Here is a 26,600-nt window from a genome sequence, read left to right as displayed (position 1 = left end):
TTTTTTTGCCTCTGTCTTCACGAACAAGGTCAGCTCCCAGACTACTGCACTGGGCAGCACAGCATGGGGTGAAGGTGACCAGCCCTCTGTGAAGAAAGAAGTGGTTCAGGACTATTTAGAAAAGCTGGACGAGCACACGTCCATGGGGCCAGATGCATTGCATCCGAGAATGCTAAAGGAGTTGGCGGATGTGATTGCAGAGCCATTGGCCATAATCTTTCAAAACTCATGGTGATCGGGGGAGGTCCCAGATGACTGGAAAAAGGCTAATGTAGTGCCCATCTTTAAAAAAGGGAAGGAGGAGGATCCTGGGAACTACAGGCCAGTCAGCCTCACCTCAGTCCCTGGAAAAATCATTGAGCAGGTCCTCAAGGAATCAATTCTGAAGCACTTAGAGGAGAGGAAAGTGATCAGGAACAGTCAGCATGGATTCACCAAGGGCAAGTCATGCTTGACTAATCTAATTGCCTTCTATGACGAGATAACTGGCTCTGTGGATGAAGGGAAAGCGGTGGACGTGGTGTATCTTGACTTTAGCAAAGCTTTTGACACGGTCTCCCACGGTCTTCTTGCCAGCAAGTTAAAGAAGTATGGGCTGGATGAATGGACTATAAGGTGGATAGAAAGCTGGCTAGGTTGTCGGTCTCAACGGGTAGTGATCAACGGGTAGTTTAGTTGGCAGCTGGTATCAAGTGGAGTGCCCCAGGGGTCGGTCCTGGGGCTGGTTTTGTTCAATATCTTCATAAATGATCTGGAAGATGGTGTGGATTGCACCCTCAGCAAGTTTGCAGATGACACTAAACTGGGAGGAGTGGTAGATATGCTGGAGGGTAGGAATAGGATACAGAGGGACCTAGACAAATTGGAGGATTGGGCCAAAAGAAATCTGATGAGGTTCAACAAGGACAAATGCAGAGGCCTGCACTTAGGACGGAAGAATCCAATGCACCGCTTCAGACTAGGGACCGAATGGCTCGGCAGCAGTTCTGCAGAAAAGGACCTAGGGGTTACAGTGGACGAGAAGCTGGATATGAGTCAAGAGCGTGCCCTTGTTGCCAAGAAGGCCAATGGCATTTTGGGATGTATAAGTAGGGGCATTGCCAGCAGATCGAGGGACGTGATCATTCCCCTCTATTTGATACTGGTGAGGCCTCATCTGGAGTAGTGTGTCCAGTTTTGGGCCCCACACTACAAGAAGGATGTGGAAAAATTGGAAAGAGTCCAGCGGAGGGCAACAAAAATGATTAGGGGACTGGAACACATGAGTTATGAGGAGAGGCTGAGGGAACTGGGGATGTTTAGTCTGTGGAAGAGAAGAATGAGGGGGGATTTGATAGCTGCTTTCAACTACCTGAAAGGGGGTTCCAAAGAGGATGGCTCTAGACTGTTCTCAGTAGTAGCAGATGACAGAACAAGGAGTAATGGTCTCAGGTTGCAGTGGGGGAGATTTAGGTTGGATATTAGTGTGACGAAGTGGGACTGTTCTTAATGTTTCCTCTGAATAGTGTGGGGGTGCCTCAGTTTCCCCTAGGCAGTTCTTAAGTATCTAGGTGGTGGGGTAAGGGTGTATGATCATTGCAGAGCCCTAGAGGGCCGGTGTGTGCAGGAGTCTGGACACAGAGAATGGCCGACACCCTGTTTCCTGGCAACTGATGGCCTGGGCCCTTCCCCCCTGTGAGGTGAGAGCTAAAGGGTTGGAGAACAAAGGAATCAGGTGACCACCTGGCCCGGGAAAGGAACAAAGCCCAGAGGAGGAGGGGCTGGAGGGAGTTTCAGTTTGGGGCTGGCTGGGACATGGAGTGAAGTGCAGACGTGGTTGTCTGGCTCACTGCCCCCCAAAATGGACCCAGCTGAGGGGTCCCGTTCTCTGCACCTGCAAGCTCTGTTTTAGACCATGTTCCTGTCGTCTAATAAACCTTCTGTTTTCCTGGCTGGCTGAGAGTCCCGTCTGACTGCGAAGTTGGGGTGCAGGACCCTCTGGCTTCCCCAGGAGCCCCGCCTGAGCGGACTCGCTGGGGGAAGCGCACGGAGGGGCAGAGGATGCTGAATGCTCCGAGGTCAGACCCAGGAAGGTGGAAGCTGTGTGAGCTGTGTGTCCTGAAGACAGGCTGCTCACAGAAAGGCGACTGCCCCAGAGTCCTGACTGGCTTCATGGGGAGCAGTTCCAGAGCAACGCCCAGGGACTCCGTGACAATTAGGAAAAACTTTTTCACTAGGAGGGTGGTGAAACACTGGAATGCGTTACCTAGGGAGGTGGTGGAATCTCCTTCCTTCGAAGATTTTAAGGTCAGGCTTGACAAAGCCTGGCTGGGATGATTTAGTTGGTGTTGGTCCTGCTTTGAGCAGGGGGTTGGACTAGATGACCTCCTGAGGTCCCTTCCAACCCTGATATTCTATGATTCTATTCCTGTTTGTGTCTTTTTGTAACTTAAGGTTTTGCCTAGAGGGATTCTCTATGTTTTGAATCTGACCGCCTGGAAGATTTTGATCTTCCATTTTGATCTTACAGAGTCGTTCTCATATTTTTTTTTGTTTTAATAAAGTTCTGTTTTTTTAAGAATCCAAGGCTGGTCTGTGCTCATCTTGTTTATTCTCAAGCCTCTCCAGGAAAGAGGGTGTAAGGGCTTGGGGGGATATTTTGGGGAAATAGGAACTCCAATCCCTGCTTGTTTGTTAAATCACTTGGTGGTTGTAGCATTTGCCGAATCCGAGGGAAAAAACTTTGTGCCTTGGGGAAGTTTTAACCTAAGCTGGTAGAAATAAGCTTAGGGGGTCTTTCATGCAGGTCCCCACATCTGTACCCTAGAGTTCAGAGTGAGGAAGGAACCCTGACAACAATATATACAGATGGTGGAAAATTAAGCCCATGCATACATTGTTACTGGGGTAGCAAGGAAGTGAAGGAAAGGAGGATCTGACTGGCTATCTAATATTCCACTTAAATAAAGGTCAGTGCTGCATAGGAACAGCATATAGAGCTAGGACTGAGTGAATAATGCATTTTTTGGTTTTGCTGGCAATTTAGAAAAATTGTTTTGGATTGAACCAAAAAACTTTTCAATTTGCTGAAAATTTCAAAAGTTGAAGAAAAAATAATTTCAGGTTGAACTAAACATTTCTTTGGAGCAGAAATGAAATGTTTAATTGTGATTTTGGTCTTTTTAAAATGTTTCTGATTGTTTTAATAAAAAAAGTTAAAGGAAACATTGAAACAAAGTTGCTTTGAACTGAAAACTTGAAAGGTTTTATTTCCAAAATGTCAGAACAAACAGTTTTGATTTTTGGGGGGATTTTTAAGGGTTCTTTTTTCCTCCCTGCACTGAAACAATCTGGTAAAATTAACACAAATTCACAAAGTGTTTTAATGTACCTGTGGCAGTGTATGCACACTACATCTCTTGCCAGGGTGGAGGTCCAGGGCAGCACAGCCTAGTGGCCAGTGTCCACAGCAGCACAGCCTAGCAGCCAGAGTGAAAGCAGCAGACCCAGTGTCCAGGGCAGTGCAGCCTAGCTGACAATACCTGAGGGGCCACCACCAGGAGGGTGGCAGCCCAGGTAGGGGGGGCCCCCAGGCCTACCCAACTCCACCAGGCCCCAATCAGTGGTAGAGTGATCTGCCACTGGGTCAGCAGGGAATCCCATCAAAACACACTGACCTCACATGGGTGGGATATACCACTCACTCACTCACCCTCCCTCCCTCCCTCCTCACTGCCTAACATGCTTCCTGAAGCTGTAGTCCATGGGGTATCAGGGTCTCTGGGTGCCTCAGTGTGCATAACTCCCTTGGGCTCCATTGGCCACATATCTCCAATCTGCTTCGCAGCATCTCTGGCTCCAACAGGCAAGGGCTATGAGGGCTACTCAGCTGGAGACTCCATCAAATGTCCTTCCTCTCCAGCAGTCCATCTAGACTGAGCCAGGCTGCTGCCTTTTATACTGGCATGGTACTTGGAGCATGCCCAGTACAGTCTGAGGGGCAGGACTTCCTCCACTCATAGTATGGTGTTAACATCTTCCAGCCCAGTGTGGGGCACGCACACCCTGTCACACCACCAAATCTGCATTTTCCACAGAAGAAATGTTTTGTATGAGAAATTTCACCCAATTCTAGCTATCGAGATCTAGCTATCAAGAAAGTGATGTTCAGTTCATCTGATCTGACACATAAAGGTCAAATCCCCAAAGTGGCTTGAGATAGAGAGAAATAACCTATAAATCCCACCCAATTTTTTTCTTCCAAAATCTAAGTCTTTGCACACAAGCAAAGAGGAGATCCCTGGTACCTCTTTAAAAGAAGGGGTGGGAGGTATGCTCATACTTCCTGCAAAGCTGGGAGTCCCCACACACCATGTGAAGCCATTTGTGTTTTGGGACTGAGGTGCAGTAAAATGCTCATTGGACAAAGTACAGCAAACTGTACAGGGGGATGGTTCAGATTCTGGCATAGATGATGCCTAATGGACAATATATCTACTTCTTCTTTTAATTCTGAAGGAATGTTTGGTTTCAAAGGCACTGATAAGCTATTGGGCTGTCACTGTAACTTTCCTTCTTTAGGTCACCAGTGAACAATATCCTCTCAAGCTAAAGTTCATCAAGAATGAATATTTTTCAAATGCAAACTTGGATCTGTTTTGTTGTCAACATTAAGATTATCTTCTATTTTGACAGGTTTCAGAGTAACAGCCATGTTAGTCTGTATTCGCAAAAAGAAAAGGAGTACTTGTGGCACCTTAGAGACTAACCAATTTATTTGAGCATAAGCTTTCGTGAGCTACAGCTCACTTCATCGGATGCATACTGTGGAAACTGCAGAAGACATTATATACACAGAGACCATGAAACAATACCTCCTCCTACCCCACTCTGGAGGAGGTATTGTTTCATGGTCTCTGTGTATATAATGTCTTCTGCAGTTTCCACAGTATGCATCCGATGAAGTGAGCTGTAGCTCACGAAAGCTTATGCTCAAATAAATTGGTTAGTCTCTAAGGTGCCACAAGTACTCCTTTTCTTCTATTTTGGTTTGTAGTCTAATATTGTGAGGTTTTAGAAGGATGGAGGTTTGACTTCTGGCAATCTGATTAATGTTTTCTGTCTTAAGATTTAAAGTGCTATGGGGTGTGTGACATTGCACTCCATATGTTTTATGAAAATATGCTTATGAATGTGAATATAATGTAACTGGAATATGCTTTATGCAAAAGGTCTCTTGTAAGGTATCATTACAAAGCTTATAATCTAGTGAGTCTGTTCATCCTATTTGTATGTATGTATCATCCTTGTATCTGAAGCTAGAAATATGAAGTATAACTCTAAGGTCCTACTGTAACTATGCATTAATGGTGGTTTAGAATCTTGATGGCTCACATTGATTAGGACAATTGGTTGTAAATGGTTTATTTACCTGCAAGCCTTCCTGTGTACATGTGGGCCAACCCCTGAGTAATGCAGAATGAGGTCTCACAGGGACGTGTGATCATGTCACCTGATAATGAAATCCATCCTAAATCTGGTACTTTTCCATTTAGAAGGAGGAGTAGGGACCCAAAGAGACAAAAAAGACTCCCACCTTGTGCTAAAGCTATAAAAGGGGGTGGAGCAGGACAATGGGAAGCCAGTCATTAGAAAACCCCTGTTTTCCACCTAAGATGTCTGCTGGAACTAACAAGGACTGTACCAGGGGAAAGGATGGGCCCAGACTAGGAAGGAGTCTAATCTGTTAAAAAGAAGTTTATTGGAACATCTCTGAGGGTAAGATATTACCTGTAATCAGTTTCTTAATGTATTAGGCTTAGACTTGTGTGTTTTGTTTCATTTTGCTTTGTGACTTACTTTGTTCTGTCTGTTTTTACTTGAAACCACTTAAATCCTACTTTTTATACTTAATAAAATCACTTTTGTTTATTAATGAACCCAGAGTAAGTGATTAATACCTGGGGAAGCAAACAGCTGTGCATATCTCTCTATCAGTGTTATGGGGGCAGACAATTTATGAGTTTACCCTGTATAAGCCTTATACGGAGTAAAACAGATTTATTTGGGGTTTGGATCCCATTGGGAGCTGGGTGTCTGGGTGCTGGAGGTTGGTAACCTGCAGAGCTATTTTCACTTAAAGCCTGCAGCTTTGGGGGCGTGGGCTGGACTTTGGGTCTTTGTTGCCAGAGGCTAGTGTGTCTGGCTCATCAAGGCAGGGTTCTGGAGTCCCAAGCTGGCAGGGAAAATGGGCTCAGAGGTAATTTCAGCACATCAGGTGACAGTCCCAAAGGGATCTCTATGACCAAACCCATCACAGGGTGTATATTTTATACCATTCTAACTCAATTGTAGTTATCAAAGATTAAAAATAAAATAAGGTGAAAAACTCAGAATGAAAACATTTCTTTGCACAGTAGTTGTTGTTAAATATGGTTTGGCAACACCTGACTGTTGATCCTAAACTGCACCATGAGGACCATTTAATGAGCATACATGCAAATAAACATTTCTGCATTTCCTGCTGATCTACCAGTTCTTAATATACATCTTGCCATCTTTACAAATATTTTCCCATGATAAATTGGTCTATTTGAAATAGGAGTGTTGCTGATACCCTATAAACAACATATTAGCTTTTAAAAATATCATTAGCAAGCTTATCCACAATTCGTTTCTACTGTACATATCCCCTGAATCTCATGTTTCTGTCATTTTCTAAGATTTGCTTGCCAGCTGCAAGAAGATATAATATGTCACACTCATGGATAAATTTTTTGTTTCCCAACCACAGCCTACTGGGTCACAGAATCCATCTCATTTTGTGAGAGGAAACCTTCGAACAGATAGAAAACTTAGCTGAGACAATGTTAGGGCTGTAAGGATACAGAAATTACTAGAATGTTGTTTAAAAAAAATCTAAAGCCAGGAAATTCAATGGTAAGGTTCTTCAAGCAATATGAGGCCTCTGGTCCTGCATGTGTATATCTTTACACATGTGAGTAGTCCTAGGACTGCTCATGTGAGTAAAGTTACCTATATGCCTGTTTGTAAGCTCAGACCTTTAGCTCTGAGAAGAAAGATGGGCTACTGTTTAAGGTTCTAGCCTGGGACTTGGGAAACCTTTGTTCCACTACAGCTTTGGAGATGACCTGGGACATAGGCTCAGATCCTGACAGGTATTTAGGTGCTTAATTCCCATTAGGATCTGTCACTAATGTCTCAGTTATCCCTATATACAGTGGGAATAATCACAATTCCCTACCTCAGAGGGGTGTTGGAAGGATAAATACACTAAAGACTGCGAGGTGCTCAGATACTATGGTGATTGAGGCTATAGAAGTACCTTAGACAGACAGTGCTGATGCTGTATATCTTCTTCCTCTCCATCTAATAGAGATACTGATATAAATATCCCTGGATGATGGTGAGCAGCTCCCATTGGGAACTTAGTGCTAGCTTTTCTGTTTCTTTCAAACAGTATAGTAAATCATTTGTAATGGAACACTTGGCATACAGTAAAAAAAACAAACAAACAAGAAAACTCTCATACCACCTTGAGTAACAGGGTGAAGTCTTCTGACTTGTGCTATACAGGAGGTCAGACTAAATGATCTAATGGTCCCATCTGGCCTTAAAATTGGTGGATCTGTGCATACCCTCCTGAAGACTGATGGTGAAAGTTCACGTCTCTACCCTGAACTTAGTCTCTCCTGGACCTGTGCAGTTTCTTCAGGTCTAAGACAACCCAGATTCTTCCTGATCTCTTTCTTACTATGGAGAATGTGAAGCAGAGCCCACAGCACCTTTCCTGTCCAGGGACAGGTACTAGCATTGCTAGCAAAGGGGGCCAAGTTACATGTGAGTAGTAAGTTGGGTTTTGTGAGAACTGAAATATTTTATGACAGTGAGGAACTGACTGGATTGCTTGCCTGTTCATTATCAGACTTTTTAATGTTTGGGTTTTTTAAAGTTGGAGGGACAGATTCACTGGTAGGCTTCAATTAGGCTGGGCTTATAGCTGCTTTGCAAAGTTGTCAAAGCATCCAGGTGATTCTGGCCCATATTATTTTTGTAATATGTGTGTGTGTGAATGTGAGAGAGAGATGGACAATTTGAAGGTTTCAGAGTAACAGCAGAGTAACAGCCGTGTTAGTCTGTATTCGCAAAAAGAAAAGGAGTACTTGTGGCACCTTAGAGACTAACCAATTTATTTGAGCATAAGCTTTCGTGAGCTACAGCTCACTTCATTGGATGCATACTGTGGAAAGTGTAGAAGATCTTTTTATATACACACAAAGCATGAAAAAAATACCTCCTCCCCCCTCCACTCTCATGCTTTCCTAACGTAAGAACGGCTATACTGGGTCAGACCAAAGGTCCATCCAGCCCAGTACTGGTCTACTGACAGTGGCCAATGCCAGGTGCCCCAGAGGGAGTGAACCTAACAGTGATCTCTCTCCTGCCATTCATCTCCACCCTCTGACAAACAGAGGTGTTAGGGAAAAAGGGTTCCCCTCCCGTCTAGGGTTAGGAGGGTAGCCTTCCCTGGACTTCTGTATTAGCCAAACAAAACACAGAGTCTTGGCTCTTAGATAAAGTGAGGCACTTTATTGCTAGCGAATACGACAGCTGAAGGGCTCACCAATTCCTTTTCAGAGGAAAATGGTGAAGCCCCGAACAAAGAACAGGGATGAGCTTTTATAGCTTGGTTCAACATACATTGTGATATCTCTTCCAGTTCGAACCGGTTAACCCAGTCTGTTTGAAGTTCTGGGGTAGGTAAGAGCATGGAGGCTTATCTGTATAAGGAATTCTCTCCCCAAAAGCAGGGAGTGCAGGTTACACACAGTTCGCATTCTTTCTATCCATAAACAAAGTAGAAAGGACAGATAAGCATAGAAAAAAGACAGCAGCGTAGCTTTACATGATTATAGGGTCGCTTTCTGGGGTTTTTTCCTATCAGTTCCCCCCTTTGAGCCTGAAGATAATTATCTTACATGGCTCATTATTCATTGTTTAACATGTTCATGTGTTTCTCATCTTGGTTAACACCACCCTTCTTTACATATAGTATCTTTGCTGGGCTCATGGTTTTGGTACATACCCGGTGGAAGAGAGCACAACAACTGGACGCACAGCAAAACAGCAGACCCACAATCATAAGGAATCCCACTCCATACACAAACAAGGTTTTTAGCCATCCAAAGTTAGGCAACCAGCTGGTGAGCCAGCCCCACAAGTCAAAGCCCACACTGGGAGAAATAGAGGCCTGCTTATGAAAGAAGGCTGACACGTTTGCAATTATGTTAGTATCTGTGACTATGCGTCCGCTTTGATTTACATAAAGGCAGCATGTGGCATTGAGAAATGTGCACACCCCTCCCTGTGCACTTAAAAGCTGATCCAGGGCCAACCTGTTTTGCATACTGTAGCAAGCTAGTGAGCTTATTTCTTCTTGCAAAGCTTGGATTGCATCTCGAGTGGCGTTAGTAAATATTTCCATTTCGGCTGACATATTTTTTAGCGCGTATTCAAGTTGGCCCACCCCCACCCACGGAAACAGAATACGGAAGGCGCGCATACCTGTACTGCCTTCCTCGACAATAGGATTATAACTGGTATCTCGACGGGTTCGTCGGGTTGTGTCTCTGATTTCTGTTAAGTCTCTACGATGCATCCCTCCTGGCCAGGCAAAGGCCACCGTGCATCTTCCCAACCACTTTGGGGGCAAGGTCTTTCCTGCCCAAGTGCCACATACCCACCATAAGTGATGATCTCCTAATACTATGCTATAGTTGCCTTTATTGCCCCCTGAGTTCTGAGATACTTCCTGCAATCGTCCCACCAGGGATGCAGCATCATCAGGATTGGGTCCTATTCCCCCCCATTTCCATAATAGGGTCGCTTTCTGGGTTTTTTTCCTATCAGTGGCTAGGGACACCATTCCTTACCCATCCTGGCTAATAGCCATTAATGGACTTAACCTCCATTAATTTTTCTAGTTCTCTTTTAAACCCTGTTATAGTCCTAGCCTTCACAACCTCCTCAGATAAGGAGTTCCACAGGTTGACTGTGCACTGTGTGAAGAAGAACTTCCTTTTATTTGTTTTAAACCTGCTGCCCATTAATTTCCTTTGGTGGCCCCTAGTTCTTATATTATGGGAACAAGTAAATAACTTTTCCTTATTCACTTTTTCCACACCACTCATGATTTTATATACCTCTATCATCCAAGCTGAAAAGTCCTAGCCTCTTTAATTTCTCCTCATATGGGACCCGTTCTAAACCCCTAATCATTTTAGTTGCCCTTCTCTGAACCCTTTCTAATGCCAGTATATCTTTTTTGAGATGCGGAGACCACATCTGTACGCAGCATTCAAGATGTGGGCGTACCATGGATTTATATAAGGGCAATAAGATATTCTCTCTCTTATTCTCTATCCCTTTTTTAATGATTCCTAATATTCTGTTTGCTTTTTTGACTGCCGTTGCACACTGCGTGGACGTCTTCAGAGAACTATCCACGATGACTCCAAGATCTCTTTCCTGATTAGTTGTAGCTAAATTAGCCCCCATCACATTTTATGTATAGCTGGGGTTATTTTTTCCAATGTGCATTACAAAACATATTTTTGTCCATAAATCCTCCAAACACATGGATCATCCCTCATATTAAAAGTGAATTGTTTTCAATACTATGTCATTCATATGTTAATGGCCAAGTCTCAAAAGTATATATTTGTATTGCAGTGGCATTCATGAGCCCAGGTCATGGACCAGGACACCATTGTGCTAGGTACTGACAAACACGGGGCCGGGGGGGGGGGGGTGGGTGAGAGGGGAGATAGTCCTACCCGCAAATATCTGAGAATATAAGCAATAAAAATAAACCTAAATAACCATTAGTGGTTGGTTGATATTGATTAGCTAGGTCTATTTGACATATATTTAAAGAGAGAGAGAGAGAGAGAGAGAGAGAGAGAGAGTGTAAAAAGCCTCTTTAGACAAATTGGGATATTTTTCTCCAAGAAAAGCCTTTCAAAAACAAAGCTGCATCAAGTGAAAAAAACAAAAAACCTAGTCCCTGCCGATTACAGTTTTCCTGGAACTCATTCAGGCAGAATGTTATGAGTTGAGAACTGTCTGTTTTATTTACACATTTTAAAAAAGTATATTTCCAATGTAGTGATGAGGCATACTCTCAAGTAAAAGGGAAAAGGCATTTATATGGAAGTCTATAACTAATTAAAGAATTATTTGTAACCTGGATGAAAACTGTTTGCTCTTCCCATCACCTTGTAAATTTAAGAACTACAAATCAATAAATAATATAAAAGGTAGTTAAACTCTTTAACAAGTCTGGAAGGGGATAAGAGCATCATTGAGAATGTCTAAGAATTACCTTGTTTGCTGCCTCTGAAACGTAAGCCAAAACTGAAGGCATCCTTTACTACTCACCTTGCCTTTGGTATCAAGAAGTGTCTCCATAAAAATATTTTGTTAATATTTGTTAGTATTGATCTTTAATGAGTTACATAGAAAAATATTTGAGGCACAGACACAAATACAGTGGGGAAAAGATACTCAGTTTGAGGAAGTTCAATATATACAGGTGAAATTCTTGAACAAGTAATGATGTCTAAATTAAAGATAAAAATATCTATATGTGAAATATGTAGCAGTTCACAGGCAAAGTTGTTAAGGTTGCAAGTTCTCAGCAATGTCCTGTGCTTGTTGTGTGCCTCCAGAATGGGAGAGTTTAATTCTCAACACTCAAATGTTACTAAATGAGGAAATGTGGCAGCACATTCTCTGCACAAGAATAATAGAAATGTAGGGCTGCACAGGAACTCGAGAAGTCATCTAGTCTAAACCCATATGCTGAGGCAGGACCAACTAAACCTAGACAATCACTGACAAATATTTAACTTATTCTTAAAAACCTCCAATGATGCAGATTCCACAAATTCCCTTGGAAGTATTCCAGAGCTTAACTATCCTTATAGGAAAAACTTTCTAAATAGTATCTGTCATAAATATAAAGGGAAGGGTAAACCCCTTTGAAATCCCTCCTGGCCAGGGGAAAGCTCCTCTCACCTGTAAGGGTTAAGAAGCTAAAGGTAACCTCGCTGGCACCTGACCAAAATGACCAATGAGGAGACAAGATACTTTCAAAAGCTGGGAGGAGGGAGAGAAACAAAGGGTCTGTGTCTGTCTGTAGTCGTCTTGGCTGGGGATAGACCAGGAATGGAGTCTTAGAACTTTTAGTAAGTAATCTAGCTAGGTATGTGTTAGATTATGATTTCCTTAAATGGCTGAGAAAAGAATTGTGCTGAATAGAATAACTATTTCTGTCTGTGTATCTTTTTTGTAACTTAAGGTTTTGCCTAGAGGGGTTCTCTATGCTTCTGAATCTAATTATCCTGTAAGATATCTACCATCCTGATTTTACAGGGGGGATTTCTTTATTTCTATTTACTTCTATTTTTTTATTAAAAGTCTTCTTGTAAAAAACTGAATGCTTTTTCATTGTTCTCAGATCCAAGGGTTTGGGTCTGTGGTCACCTATGCAAATTGGTGAGGCTTTTTACCAAACCTTGTCCAGGAAGTGGGGTGCAGGGTTTTGGGAAGTATTTTGGGGGGAAAGACGCGTCCAAACAGCTCTTCCCCAGTAACCAGTATTAGTTTGGTGGTGGTAGCGGCCAGTCCAAGGACAACGGGGGGAATATTTTGTACCTTGGGGAAGTTTTGACCTAAGCTGGTAAAGATAAGCTTAGGAGGTTTTTTCATGCAGGTCCCCACATCTGTACCCTAGAGTTCAGAGTGGGGGAGGAACCTTGACAGTATCTAACCTAAATATCCCTTGCTGCAGATTAAGCCAATTACATCTTGTCCTACCTTCAGAGGACAAGGAGCACAATTGATCACAATCCTCTTTATAACAGCCCTTAAGGTATTTGAAGACTGTTATCAGGTCCTCCAGAGTCTAAGTTTGCAAAACAGTAGGACACAATGCAGTAAATATCTGTTTGGCTGAGTCTTTGACCAACTGATAGACCTGCAGTACAGCTAAGAATGGGGATTTTATTTTTGTATATCTTCAATTGGTGTAAGGCATCCAAAGGCTCAGTAAAGTGCACTATATATAAATAGATACCCAAATAAATTACAGGCAAATATACCATGCAAGTTCAGTATAAACACAGAAAGCCCTTCTTCTTCCGTAAACAAACTTGGCACCAAGATTCAGATTTGGAGAAAGGAGAATCTTTGAATTTGAGCCATCTGTTTTCATACATGGAAACATATTTTAAAGGATTTACTAACAGAGCAAATAAGAGGTTGCATCAAATATTTATTTAACACAAAACATTTGAGGTGTTTGATTTTTGCACAACTTTTGATAAAAATACAGTCTATTCTATAGAGGTTCTTATGGCACAATCATCCCTGTAGCAATAAGCCATGAAAGAGCCCATTATGCTTTATATAAATACATAGCAACAAACAACCTAAACCCCTACCAAAACAAGACACTTCAGCACACGTGCGTCTCCCCCTGTGGAGAGGGTGAGAGATCAACCACCACATAGCAGATATGTAGCCCATGTTTTCTGATGCCCCACTGGAAGGTGTTCTGTGTTTATAATAAAAAGCTCTCATGCACAAAGGCCTGCAAGTGCCTACAAATAAAACTAAACCAATATTCAACTTTGAGTGTTGTGTGACAAGCAACTTTTACTCTTGATCTTTTAACAGATAAAAATACCTTTCCAGAGATAAATGTATCTAGACATTTAGTCCTCACTGTAGTATCTGAGCAGTTCATAATCATTAATGGGTTTTATCTTCCAAATTTCCCTGGGAAGTAAAGAATTAGTATCTCTATATTACAGACGAGGAACTGAGTCACAGGGTAAGTTATGTGACTTGCTCAAAATCACACAAGGAATTTGTGGTTGAGCCAGGAATTGAAACCAGGTGTTTGGGGCCTCAGTCCAGTGCTGTAGCCACAAGCCAATCCTTCCTACGCTGTGACAGTAATTAATCATAGAAATCGGAAACAGGTCATCCTGCGCACACAGGAAAGACTATGGCAGCAGATCACAGGAGCCAGGAAACTTTGTCCTCATGGAGTTTCCCAGTGATCTTGCCCTCAAGTGGGAGGGCTCTTGGAGTATGTGGAAAGGGCAAAGCCTCCCAAGCTGGTGATCCTGGTGACATCCAGAGAAAAGGTGTCCTAGACCAGTCAGTCTCATGCACCGGCTTCTTTGCTTCCCTCTCTTTTTGCACCATGCCTGCAAGGAGCTGCTTGCCATTGCCTGTTTCTCCACAATGAAGGGAGGCTCCATGGGAGATAATGGTGTTTCAAACAACATTAACTCCCAATCTCCGAGGGATCTGTAGGGCCTGCAAGGGGCAATGCCATGGAAAGTGGCCAGTCCCTGCCTTCAAATACTTCTTGCGCCCTCCCCACACCCCATCAAAAATCCTACAGAGCTCTCATCCTATGCAGTTCTAACTTCCACAGGATCTGAAGGAGAGTTTGTGGCTCCCTGGCAGGAATGGCTGAATCAGAGTGCTCTCTATCCAGGGACGAGAAGTGGATAATGCAATCCCAGAGAGAGAAAAGACTAGTCTTTCCTCTTCCAGTGCAATAACACATTCACTCTTTGCCCCCTGTAACTTCAAAAGAGATTCACTGAACTAGAGTAACACATTGCATCTCTCATTAAAAAACTAATCAGAATAATATATTAATTAACTAGCAAGGCTATGTCTATATTACAAATTACTTCAGTATAATTTATGTCGCTCAGGGGCATGAATAATCCACATATCTGAGGGATGTAAGTTATACCAACCTAAGCACTTCTGTGGACAGTGCTACGTCAGCGGGAGAGCTTCTCCTGTCAACATAGCTACTGCCTCTCATGAAGGCAGGAGTTACTAAACCAGTGGCTTAGAGTGTCTTCACCAGAAGTGCTACAGTGGCGCTGTAGCCGTGCCGCTGTCGCATTGACATAGCCCAAGTCACTGTACAGTGGAGGCAAGAAGTGTCAGATCACCTGGTGAAACTACAGCACCAAGTTTTAGTCAAAAAAGCTGGATAGGAGAGATGGGGTTGAGAATCAAGGCAAGGTCCCCAAAGACACTCAGGTCGGGGGGGGGGGGTAAGAGAGAAATGTGGAATAGAAAAGGATAACACCACGTTTTTTTAAATGACGTCTCAGAGGTAATTGGAATCCCCCCACAGTTATGGGAAAAAACAGAACTGCAGGATTTATTTTATTGCAATGGCATGTGGGCACGTCACAGATAAAACAGACATTGTGTAAGTCAGGCGTCAAAAGAGGCAGAAGACATAGTGTCTCAAGAGAGCAAACCAAAAACTATCAGCAAAAGTGCCTCAACTGATCTAGTGTTGAGCAGAGAAGTGATGAGGTATCTGAGTAATGAAAGATTTTGCTTTTAGCTGTTTTGAAAAACCTTACAGCACCTTGATAGAGATCATCAGAGAAAAACTGGGAGAAAAAAAAAAGGGGGGGGAGGTTAAATATCATAAAAATTTCACCTCTCCCTGTTGATATAAGTAAGGTGGTGACAGTACCGGGACACTCTGATTTGCATAAAATAGCAGTTAGTTTTAAGATTAAGGCTTTAGATAAATAATAATTAGTGATCATTTAAAGTTAGAAATCCATAACGGTGGACACAATAATCCTCTATAAAAGACACGGGGTTAGGGTACGGAAAGTTCCAGCAACTCATAGGGAGAAGCCTACCTATCTAAAAATAGGTATGACATAATAGGAAGGATCTAGAAATATGCTAATTACAGGAAGCTGATTGGCTGAGCCAGGCTAATAAATTATGTTAATGAGCTCACCTTGCAGTAGCAACCAGTATATAAGACCAACAGCTAGCAGGCTTGGTTGGGTTGGTGAAGATCAGAAACCTCAAGACGCAGCAAGAACTGCAGCAGCATCTTAAGAAGATTCTGGAAAGCAGCTACCTGCAGAAGCAACAGTAGAATCTTCTAGAGAGCAGCAGCTTTAGAACAAAGTAGCTACGGAAGCCTCTAAGGCAGCAGAAACCGAGGCTTCCGAGGAAGACGGTACTAACAGTTCCAACCACCACTGCAGCCTGAACGGCAACCTGACAGCACCTCCTTCCTTGTGTGACAGAGCAGAAAGACCTTTACAGACGGTATCGGAGGGCTGTGAGAACAGCAGAAGTTGTGATTTTGTCTCTGGTAAAAAGGAATGATCGGGTGTGCCTGTCAATAAAGCTGGATGCCTGTGTCTGAGTGAGATCCACCCCACCCATCACTGCTCACAGGATGTTAGTGTTAAGCAAACGATTTCATTAAATCTGTAACAATGTAATAGTCTCTTTTACGTGTGTGTAAAGGTCATGCATGCTACATTAGATCAAATAACGGCATTGGATTATAACATTAACACTAAGACCTTTGTGTAGGCAGGGTCTCTATATGCCTATTACTGTGTAACTGCTATATGGTCGGTGTATCCTGTATATTCTGTGGTTTTTTTGTATTATTTTATTTTGCCGCTTTATTATACAACTCTTTAAATGTAATTCTATTGTGTTTTACATATTCTTTCTTGCTTTATTAGATACATTGTAACTACTTACTTCTTCTAAATAAATATTATTTTGTTTTTGAAGAACTACTGCCTGTGTGTTCATCCTTGAGCAGAAGGCGGTATCAGTGTCCTTCCAAGGGGTTAGCACAATTAGCTTGCTCTGGGGAGCTCTCTGCGGGTCAGAGACAAGACCCCTGGTAACACCCTGGCAATTCCTCTACAGTGGACCACTATCTTATTACCCCTTTGCATAAAGCAAATTGCATAGTCTTAGGTAAACCATCATTGGAGTGCCTGAGATCTAAATCTTGGGGTAACATCTGAATCTCAAACTACATAGGGGAATGGTTTGCGGAGTCCTTTTAACAGAGGCGGCTTAAAATTTATTGGGGCCTGGGTACAAAGAACTTTTGCCCCTCCTCCCCCCCGCATACCACTCACCATGGAACCTCACCCCCCTGCTCCTCCTCTCCCCTGAGGCCCCACTCCCGGCCAGGCCAGAAGTTGGAGACTGGCCATGGTAAGAGCCAACGAGGGGGCCTGGGCTGCTGTGGGAAGCCCTAGACCGTCCATCTGCCCTGGGACACAAGCCAGGGGTTGTTCTCAGGTCCCCTGTCCCCCCACCCAGGGCAGGTGGAGGGTCCAGGACTCACCACAGCAGCCCAGGCTCCTTGGGCATCTCTTACTGTGGCCCGGCTCTGACTTCTAGCCTGGCCGGGGGCAGGGCCCCAGGGGGAAGAGGAGGAACAGAGGACAGGACCACAGTTCAGGCACCAGTGGGGGGCCCCCCACTTCTAAAAAGGTTCTGGTGTTCCTGCAGGGGCCCCCAAATTGGCTGGGAGAATAAAGAGGCTGGAAGTGGGGGAGCCCAGGGTAACCCATGAAATGAAGGAACATGAGAACCCCGCTACAGATCTTTATAGATTAAGGGTGGGTGAACTATAGTGCCAAAACAAGAAAGTCTGGCTTTGTTGCTTCTTTTTGATATATAAAGAGCAAAGACAGAATCACTGTGCTTCTTTAGCATTACCTATATCAGGCCCTCTCTTCCACCTCTTTACCAGATCGTTGGAGGACACAAATGGAGTCTCAGTATCCCCCCCACCCAGAGTTGAAGATGGAGGAACAGCTGTAGCTCGTAGCCTCCTGTGACAACTCTGTTCAGATCCTAAAGAGATCTTGACAGGGTCCTCCACCCCCAAGAAGAACACTGAGGACTTGCTTTTTCTTCTGCTTGTTCTGTTACATTAGAAATATCTTTGAAAAGAAAGAAACCCAAACATTTTCAAACTTATATGTATAAATCCTAAAGAGCCAATAAAAGGCAACACCTACCTTTTTGGGTGTAGCAGCCCTATTTATAGCACACCTCTGGCACTGAACCAGAAGCAAGTGAAACTAGTGCAGCACCTGGATCAAGGGTGGGAAGGACTGCAATGGCATGGAACATGAGTGTGGTGTGATGACAAGGGTGAAGATGGAAGCCTGCATGGAGGAAGAATGGGAGCACCTGTATGAGGATGCGGCTGCAGATGCAAACCTCAAACCGGCAGGGCACTACAGTCTGCAATAGGCGAATCTTCTCATTGGCTTTTCCCTCCTATGCTCCCAGTGAAGCTAGCTGTTAACAGTTGCTATTCACATACCCTCACCATGCTTTATCAGGATCACAAGTTCACAGACTCATGGGAAAGAGAAAGGCCTTAGTGCTAACTTCTACCAAGCTTCCTGAGGCAAAGACAATTAACCCCAAAGCAGCTACACAAATTCTACATGGCAGGAAGCTAGAGGAGAATAAATATTATCACAAGAATACTTCAACTACAAGCGGGAAAAAGGATTAGATTTCTGACAGAATTGCTTGACCACACTTTGGTTCATTGTGAAATATATTCAAGAGACTAAATGTCAGTTTGGTTTATTGTTAAAACCTAAGACTAATATAGTACTGGAAAAAGGTCCAATATGATACCAATCTCCAGGAAGTCATCTTGTGCAGGGTTGTCACATTCACCTTATGCAGCAGGTGTGCTCCCAATTTTACACCACCTAATACCATCTTTGTATACCCTACCCGTTTACAAGTAAAGGATGCTACATACATCCTCTGAAACTAGATATAACCAATCAGCTTTCTACCTTGTTCTTCTGGTATCATTATGTATCCCTTATCTCTTTGTTCTGAATATGTGCAGTCCAGGTACTAAGGAGCATGAAGGCACCTTCTAGTTTTTTACCATGATAGAACATTCTTTTATTTGTCCTTTTCCTTTGGGATATTCCAGTATTAGCCTATGAGAGTAACTCCCTACCTCTTGCTATGTCCCAATCCTGACAGTTTTCCTATCTACTTAAGCCAAAGCTTACTTCAGCTGATGCAGGGGTGGCCAACCTGAGCCTGAGAAGGAACCAGAATTTACCAACGTACATTGCCAAAGAGCCACAGTAATATGTCAGCAGACCCCAAGCAGCTCCCACTACCCACTCCCAGTGTCTCACCCACCAGCCGGCTCACCAGTCAGCACCTCCCGTTCCTTCCCCACACCTCCTGATCGGTGGTTTTGTGGCATGCAGGAGGCTCTGGGGAGGAGGACTGACGGCACGGCAGGCTCAGGGGAGCGAGCGGGAAGGTGGAATGGGGGCAGGGCCTGTGGCAGAGCCAGGGGATGAGCAGTGAGCACCCCCCGGCCCACTGGAAAGTTGGCCCCTGTAGCTCCAGCCCCGGAGTTGATGCCTATACAAGGAGCCACATATTAACTTCTGAAGAGCCGTATGTGGCTCCAGAGCCACAGGTTAGCCACCCCTGACCTAATGCATGGTGTTTTGGGAAACTTGACATGGGTGGAAAGAATTGTGGGGAGAGAATACTACATTCAGTTAACATAACTTCCCAACCCTTATACAATACTATGCCTAACATATGTATTGGCTAACAAGATTCTAGACATGAAGTGGCTGACAACCTGCCAATGTACCAGCTATTACCATCAGCGCTGTGGTCATACTTATCGAGGGTCAGTCATACAGGAGGGAAAAAAGACTTTTAAATGAATCCAGGGAGAAGACTTGCGCTCTGTTCCTTGAAGACATCCAGAATGCTGCTGACAGAATCATCTCCCTTTTCCCATCTCGTAAGTCAATGACAGTGAAAACACCAATAGCAGTAATTTCAGGCTCCAGTCATCAGCTCCACAACAGTGAAATGGCCAATGCAGAATGAGCTGTGCTGAGAACAAGTAAGCAGCACATAAAGGCCAGCCTCATGTAAACCAGCACTATCGACTGTTACACCCTTACTACCAGGGCTGCAATGGGGATGTGAGGGGTCCTCCCCAGGATCTGCCCACTAAGCATCAAGATGAGATACCACTCACAATAGGTTGGGCAGATGTTCAGAGTATGATCAAGTGGGCTTTTCTAGGCATCATAGCTTAGCTCCCCTTTAACAGAGTTTGGATACCCCATAAGCAGGGCCAGACTAAGGCACAGGCATGTGACCCTGGCTCCTAGAGTTATGTGATTATCAGAATCTCAGCTTTCATTTAACAAAAAGGAAAGTTTCTAGTCCTCATGGATGCAAAGAAAAGTATGAAAACACATGCAACGCAGCAATAATTGCCTGAGTCTGCCAACAGCCTTCATCTGAGGGAGTCATTGGAGTCTGAGGGGAAGAGCACCCTGCTGCTGCTCCCACCACTGCCACTGGTCCATGAGGGGGAGGGAGGGCCCCCTGGTCTCTCCAGATAGCCAGGAAGGAAATGGAAACACCCCCAATCCCCCAGAGCAGAGGGGCCCCCCCATGCAGAATACTGATTGCCAGCCTTGCACTATGGGATCAGAGAGGTGGCCCTCACTGAAGCAATACCCATTTGTGGCAAGAAAGAGAGCCAACCCCTACAGCAGACTGTGGAGCTGTTGCTAATATGCTCATCCCTCTCCTTCAGGCTGTGATCAGCAGGGAGATAGTGTCATTGTCTTTAAGTCGTGGTATTAACAATCTGCAGAGATGCACAGGGCAGTTCCCTCTCAAAGCAGTCATTCCAGGCTCTGCAGACTTGGGCAAATATTGCACCGTCAATTAGGCTGGGATCAGTCCCCTCTCCAGTCGGGACTCTTGGTCCTGGCTCTCTGTAGATGGGGTCAGTCCCCTCCTCTGATGCTATAGGTCTCTACAGACTCAGGCAGCGTCACTGTGTTGGTCACTCTGGGATCAGTCCACGCTCTTGGGGCCATTGGTCCAGGCTCTCTGCAGACTCAGGCAGGGTCGCTGCCCAGGGTCCTCAGAGGTCAGTACTCTACGGGGGCCGCCGGGGCAGGCTCAGGCAGTGGAGCACCACTGTGGGGTCAGCCGCTGTGGGTCCAGGCTCTCTGCGCGCCTCACTCTGGCCCCCAGGGCTATGGGTTTCGGGCAGGCGCGCTGAGACCAAGCGGTTCCCACCTCCCCCCGCATGGCAACCCCGCGCACGCGGCCAGCCCGCACGCCCCGGGCAACGCTCGCAACGGCCAGTCTGGCGCCACGCGCCCTGACCCGACCGGTCCCGCCTCCACTCCCGCCCCTCTGGGCGCCACGTGCCGCGGTCACGTCGGAAGCCCCACGGGTTCATGGGACATGTAGTGTTTTGGCGGTTCGGCGCAGCCCAGTCTCCGTCCGCGCGCAGAGGGAAGCGGCCTGGCCCTGCGCTGGGACCGCGCCTCGCCAGCGGCGCGCGGGGCCAGGGGAAACGCGGAGCTCGCGCCCGTGACACGCGCGTTCAGCAGCCCTCCCCTCCGCAGGAAGTGCCGGCGCAATGGGCGGGGCCTCGGGGGCGTCCCCGGCGCGTGTTCCGGTAGCGGGGTTTCCTGGTTGGTGCTTCCTGGTGCAGGAGCCGGCAGCGAGTATGTGAGTGAGCGGGGCCGCCGGCGGGCAGGCAGCTCCCAGCGTGGCGGGCCGGGCCGGGCCTCGCCCGCCTCCACCCTTCCTCAGCGCTCCCCCCCCTCCCCCGTCCTCTTCCATACCCCCTACCTGTCCAGAGCCCCGCTTGCCCAGCCAGAGCGACCCCCCCTCGAATGCCCCCCACCCCTCCTCTTCCATACCCCCTCGCCGGCCAGAGCCCCCCGTCCCCGGGCAGAGCGCCCCCCCTCGAATGCCCCCACCCCCCTTCTCTTCCATGCCCCCTCCCTGGCCAGAGTCCCCCCTCCCCGTCCTGTTCCATACCCCTTATCTGTCCAGAGCCACGTCCACCCCCTGAATGCCCCCCCCCCCAAGTCCCTTCTCTTCCATGCTTCCTCCTCGGCCAGAACCTCTTCCCCCCCTCCAAGTTCCCCACCCACTCCCCTTGTCCCTGGCCTGCCAGAGCCCCTGAATGTCCACCCCCAGCCCCTTGTGTTCCATACCCCCTACCTGTCCAGAGCCACCTCTGCCCCTTGCCCGGCCAGAGGCTCCCCCACACCCTTTTCTCCTCCGTGCCCCCTGCCTGGCCAGCCCCTTCCCCAACCCAGAGCTTTCCCTCTCTACCTAGCCAGAGCCTCGCCTATCTCTGTGTTCCCTGTGCACTCCGCCCGGCCAGTGCCTCCCCCCATGTCCCCTGTCTATCTCTGCATTTCATCCCCCCTGTTTCCAGAGGCCCGTGCCACTCTTCCGCAGCATGCTCTGGTCCTTGCCCAGAGCCTCCTGCCTGGCCCCAAGCTCCATGGTCCTAAAGCCCCCTTCCTCCGGAGCCTCTTCACCCCCGTATACCTCCTGTTCCCCAGAGTTCAAATGCCCCTTTTCTCAGACTCCCCTACCCAGAGCTGCTTCTTCACCACATATACCCTGTCTCAGTCCCTGGAGACGCCCCCCACTTCCAGTACATGTCCTCTGCATCAGTGCCCCCCCCCACCTCATCACATCCTGCCCAGAGTCACCTCCCTACCGCCTACCCCTTTTCTCTTCTCCCTTCCCCAGTCCCAAACTGCACACATATGACATGGTTTCCATATGATGCTGGCTCCCAAATTTTGACCCTTTTACACCTAACTAGTATAAATCCGTGTATTGCAGCTGGCCTTGATAGTGGGGTCCCAGCATGCAGTACTCCCTCTTGATCCAAGTAGTGTCTACTTAGACCAAGATGGTACATCTCATGTTGGCACCTGTTGTCTTTATTTAAGCTGAGGTGGGCCAGGCTCTGCTGTCTTGTACCATAAAAGCTTTTAGTAGTGCTAAATGCCTTAAATTTTAGAGCTGTGTGGTATTAAAAAAAAAAAAGTTCTTGTCTTCTGTGTTTTTGTATAAATGTCTAGTTCTTCAATTGCGATATGAGTGCCAAACCTGTAAATCCCTAGACAGTTCAGGAAAAGAGTGAGTAGTGCGTCCCTGGCAGTTTCATCCTTAGAACTTTGTATTTTATGGGAAAGTTCAGAAGGAGGCACTTGGAGGGGGAGAAGAGATTAATATAATTTCAATAAAATTACACTTGTGTGTTCTGTAGATGGGTACCGCGTATATTCAGCATAGACAGTTGGGTTATCACCTTTCCTCTCCTTCCCCATTCACTGTCCTAAAAACCTCCATCTTTATGATCTTCTATACTGGAATAATGTTGGGTTATTTATAAGTTCATCATATGGACTGTTGGCAGAGAGCTGTGCTTAGGTCTTCAGGTAAAATTAATCCTTGATGTAAAGGAACAACTCAGCTGATTTCAATGGAATTGCCCCATTCTGTGATCATGGTGGGAAAAAGTGTTTTTCCCCAAAGTGAAAAAACTTTCAAAACACTCAAAATAAAGTTTCTTGAGTCTTTTATAATAAAATGAAACCTGTACTAAGAACTAGCTCTGAAAGATAACATTCCTAAGAGATTATTGTAAAGAATCCTTGAAGTTTTTAATTCTTTATAAGAACATAAGAATGCCCACACTAGGTCAGACCAGTGGTCCAAGTGGCTCAGAATCCTGCCTTCTGATAGTGGCCGATGCTAGATGCTTCTGAGGGAATGAACAGAACAGGGCAATTATATCCCCTGTTGCCCAGTCCCAGCTTTTGAAAATTGGAGGTTTAGGGATACCTGGAGGATAAGGGTGTGTCCCTGACCTTCTTGTGTAATAGCCATTGGTGGATCTATCCTCCATGAACTTACCTAATTCTTTTTTGAACCCAGTTATATTTTTGATCCTCACAACGTACCCTGGCAATGAGTTTCACAGGTTGATTGTGCATTGTATGAAGGAAATACTTCCTTTTGTTTGTTTTAAACCTGCTATCTATTAATTTCATTGGGTGACCCCTGGTTCTTTTGTTATATGAAGAGGTAAATAACACTTCCTTAGTCACTTTCTCCACACCAGTCATGATTTCATAGACCTCTCTCATATCCCCCCTTAGTCATCTGTTTTCTAAACTGAACAGTCCCAATCTTTTTGATCTCTCCTCACATGGAATCTGTTCCATCCCCCTCATCATTTTTGTTGCCCTTCTCTGTTCTTTTTCCATTTCTAATATGTCTTTTTTGAGATGGGGCAACTAGAACCACATGCATTATTCAGGGTGTGGGTATACCATTGATTTATATGGCATTATGATATTTTCACTCTTCTTATCTATCCCTTTTTAAATGGTTTCTAACACTTAACTTTTTGGCTACCTCTGCACATTGAGTGGATGTTTTCAGAGAACTAGCCACAAGGACTCCAAGATCTCTTTCTTGACTGGTAACGGTTTATTTAGAAACCATCATTTTGTATGTATTATGGGAATTATGTTTTCCAATGTTCATTAATTTGTATTTACCGATCCTGCATTTCATCTGCCATTTTGTTGAGATTCCTTTGTAATCTTCATAGTCTGCTTTGGTCTTAAGTATCTTGAGTAATATTGTATCATCTGCAAACTTTGCCACCTTTTCCGCCCTCTTTTCCAGATCATTTATGAATATGTTGAACAGCACAGGTCTCAGTACAGATCCTTGGAGGACCCCGCTATTTACTTCTTTCCATTGTGAAAACTAACTATTTATTCTTATAATTTATTTCTTATCTTTTAACCAGTTACTGATCCATGAGAGTACCTTCCCTCTTATCCCATCACTTTGCTTAAAAGCCTTTGGTGTGAGACCTTGTCAAATGCTTTCTGCAAGTCCAAATACACTCTATCCACTGGATCATCCTTGACCACATGATTGTTGATCTCCTCAAAGAATTCTAATAGATTGGTGAGGCATGAGTTCCCTTTACAAAAGCTGTTTTGACTCTTCCCCAACATATTTTGCTCATCTCTGTGTCTGATGATTCTGTTTAAGACACCATTTCTGTCTCAACTCAATATTTTTTTGTTTAAAGCAGTTTTCGCTCTACCTGAAAACTATTTCTCTCCATTTGAACAAACTACAAACATGCTAGAAAACTAACATTACAAGAAAGAGCACTTAGTCTCTCCTTTTGCTTCTTATTTGTTTGGATAGGCTGCTGTTTAGCAATGCAAGCTATCATTCCTTTGCCTCTGAAGTAATCATAACAGCAGGACCACTTTATCCATTAGTGTCAACCTCGTGGCGCCCTCCATCTACTTCTGTGCTACTTGAAACTGGGATAAAAGACACTTAGATACATCCTATGTCAGCTCCGGGGCAGGATGGATTAAAATGATTTCAATTTAAATAAAATGTGTTTCAGTTTAAATAGATTTGTTTAAAGATTAATTTAAGTTTACAGCCATCTATCTGAACTTCTGTTAGAATAATTTAAAATGTTAAAAACACCAGTTCAGTAAGTTAAATAGACATTATGCATTGCACATCTTCAGTTGTCATAGTGGTATTATTCATGATACATGAGCTGTGTAGTGCTTTAGCCTATTTAATTAAATATAGATAAAATGGAATAGAGATTTTCTAGTCTGGACTCTTAAGTGTTACAGGTATTATCCAAATCTCAAATGATTTAAATCTGAACAAGCAGGTGTGGATTGAATAGGTTTTGGCAGTTCTCTAAGACCATTGATTTTTCTAGAACAGAATATCTTCATTTGCTGCTTTGTTTTGTTTTGTTTTTCATACTTGGCAAAAAGACTAGCTATTCTCCTTTCTCTTGTGCATACTCCATTAAACAATACAACACATCTTTATTTTGTAGAACTTCTTTAATACAGCCTTTGTCCTAAAACAGATTAGAGTTAAGTAACACCACTACAGAGATTACATAAAAGTACAGGAAGAGAAAAATGAAGATGTATAGATAGAGCCTGAAATATTTACCAGAGACCCCTGCCATCGCAGGGCCTTCTGACCACAGTAGAATTCTGCTGCTCTTTTCTTTCTCAGTATCCTGGTTTCTGCTGGAGCCTTATCCCTTCTCATTCTCTGTTTTTTCTATAGCCTCTTTCCCATCCTGGATTACTTCAAATGCCTTTGATGATAATATTCTTAGCAGCAACCAGCAGTTAAGTATCATGTCAATTTTGCTCTTCAGTTTTATTGCTGTCCATCTGGTATTAAGTAGCATCAGAGAAACTGACTAGATTTGTCAATTCTGTTGGCTGCTGCTTTGTGAAGATTTGAGCTGTAGCAGGTGCACTGGAGGTGACTACAGACTCAGGGAAAAAACCCTCCATGGGTCCACATCTGAAAGGCTGTCTTTGCAGCTGCAAGGAGATAGTGTTAAAAAAGATGTTTCCAAATTATATTTGAAATAAGATGGAGAGTTATTTAAACAAGAGTTGTCTTCCAGATGGCAAGAGCAGGAGAGGAAAATGCCATCGTACCATCTGTGTGCTATATGTTGGGGGTATCAGGAGGACAGTATTAGATTAGCAGAGGAATTGTGGGGAGAGCAAAAGACGTCATAGAGACACAGGGTATGTGAAGTTGGTTCAAGCAAGTCCATGAACAGTTTTTAATATAAGGGGTACTGTTCTTCCCAATGCAGGATGGTGGTGGCGGCAAGGGATAGCATATGCCAGGCCACCCAATTGGCTGTTGTGCACAACATTAGTACCTTCTCAACTGTGGCCAATGAAGGAGCTTTCTGCAAGAGAATGTGTTTTACTAGCCAT

The 26,600-nt window shown here is 44.7% G+C and overlaps 1 protein-coding gene across 3 annotated transcripts in view; it reads left to right on the top strand.

Annotated features, from left to right (window-relative positions):
- The first annotated feature begins 21,251 nt into the window (after positions 1 to 21,251).
- The window catches only part of ZCCHC7 (zinc finger CCHC-type containing 7), a 163,784-nt gene continuing 158,435 nt past the window's right edge, over positions 21,252 to 26,600 (top strand). Inside the window, exon 1 of one of the 3 annotated variants that reach the window (XM_073345741.2) lies at positions 21,252 to 21,471. The gene's annotated coding sequence lies outside the window, so the exon portion shown is untranslated. Of the gene's footprint in view, positions 21,472 to 25,932; positions 25,988 to 26,600 lie in introns of those variants that run through there. The other 2 variants (XM_073345740.2, XM_073345739.2) reach the window with 2 other exon arrangements.

This window comes from Lepidochelys kempii, chromosome 5 (genome assembly GCF_965140285.1).
Source record: "Lepidochelys kempii isolate rLepKem1 chromosome 5, rLepKem1.hap1, whole genome shotgun sequence".
NCBI lineage: Eukaryota > Metazoa > Chordata > Testudines > Cheloniidae > Lepidochelys > Lepidochelys kempii.
This window is presented reverse-complemented; position numbering and strand designations above follow the sequence as displayed.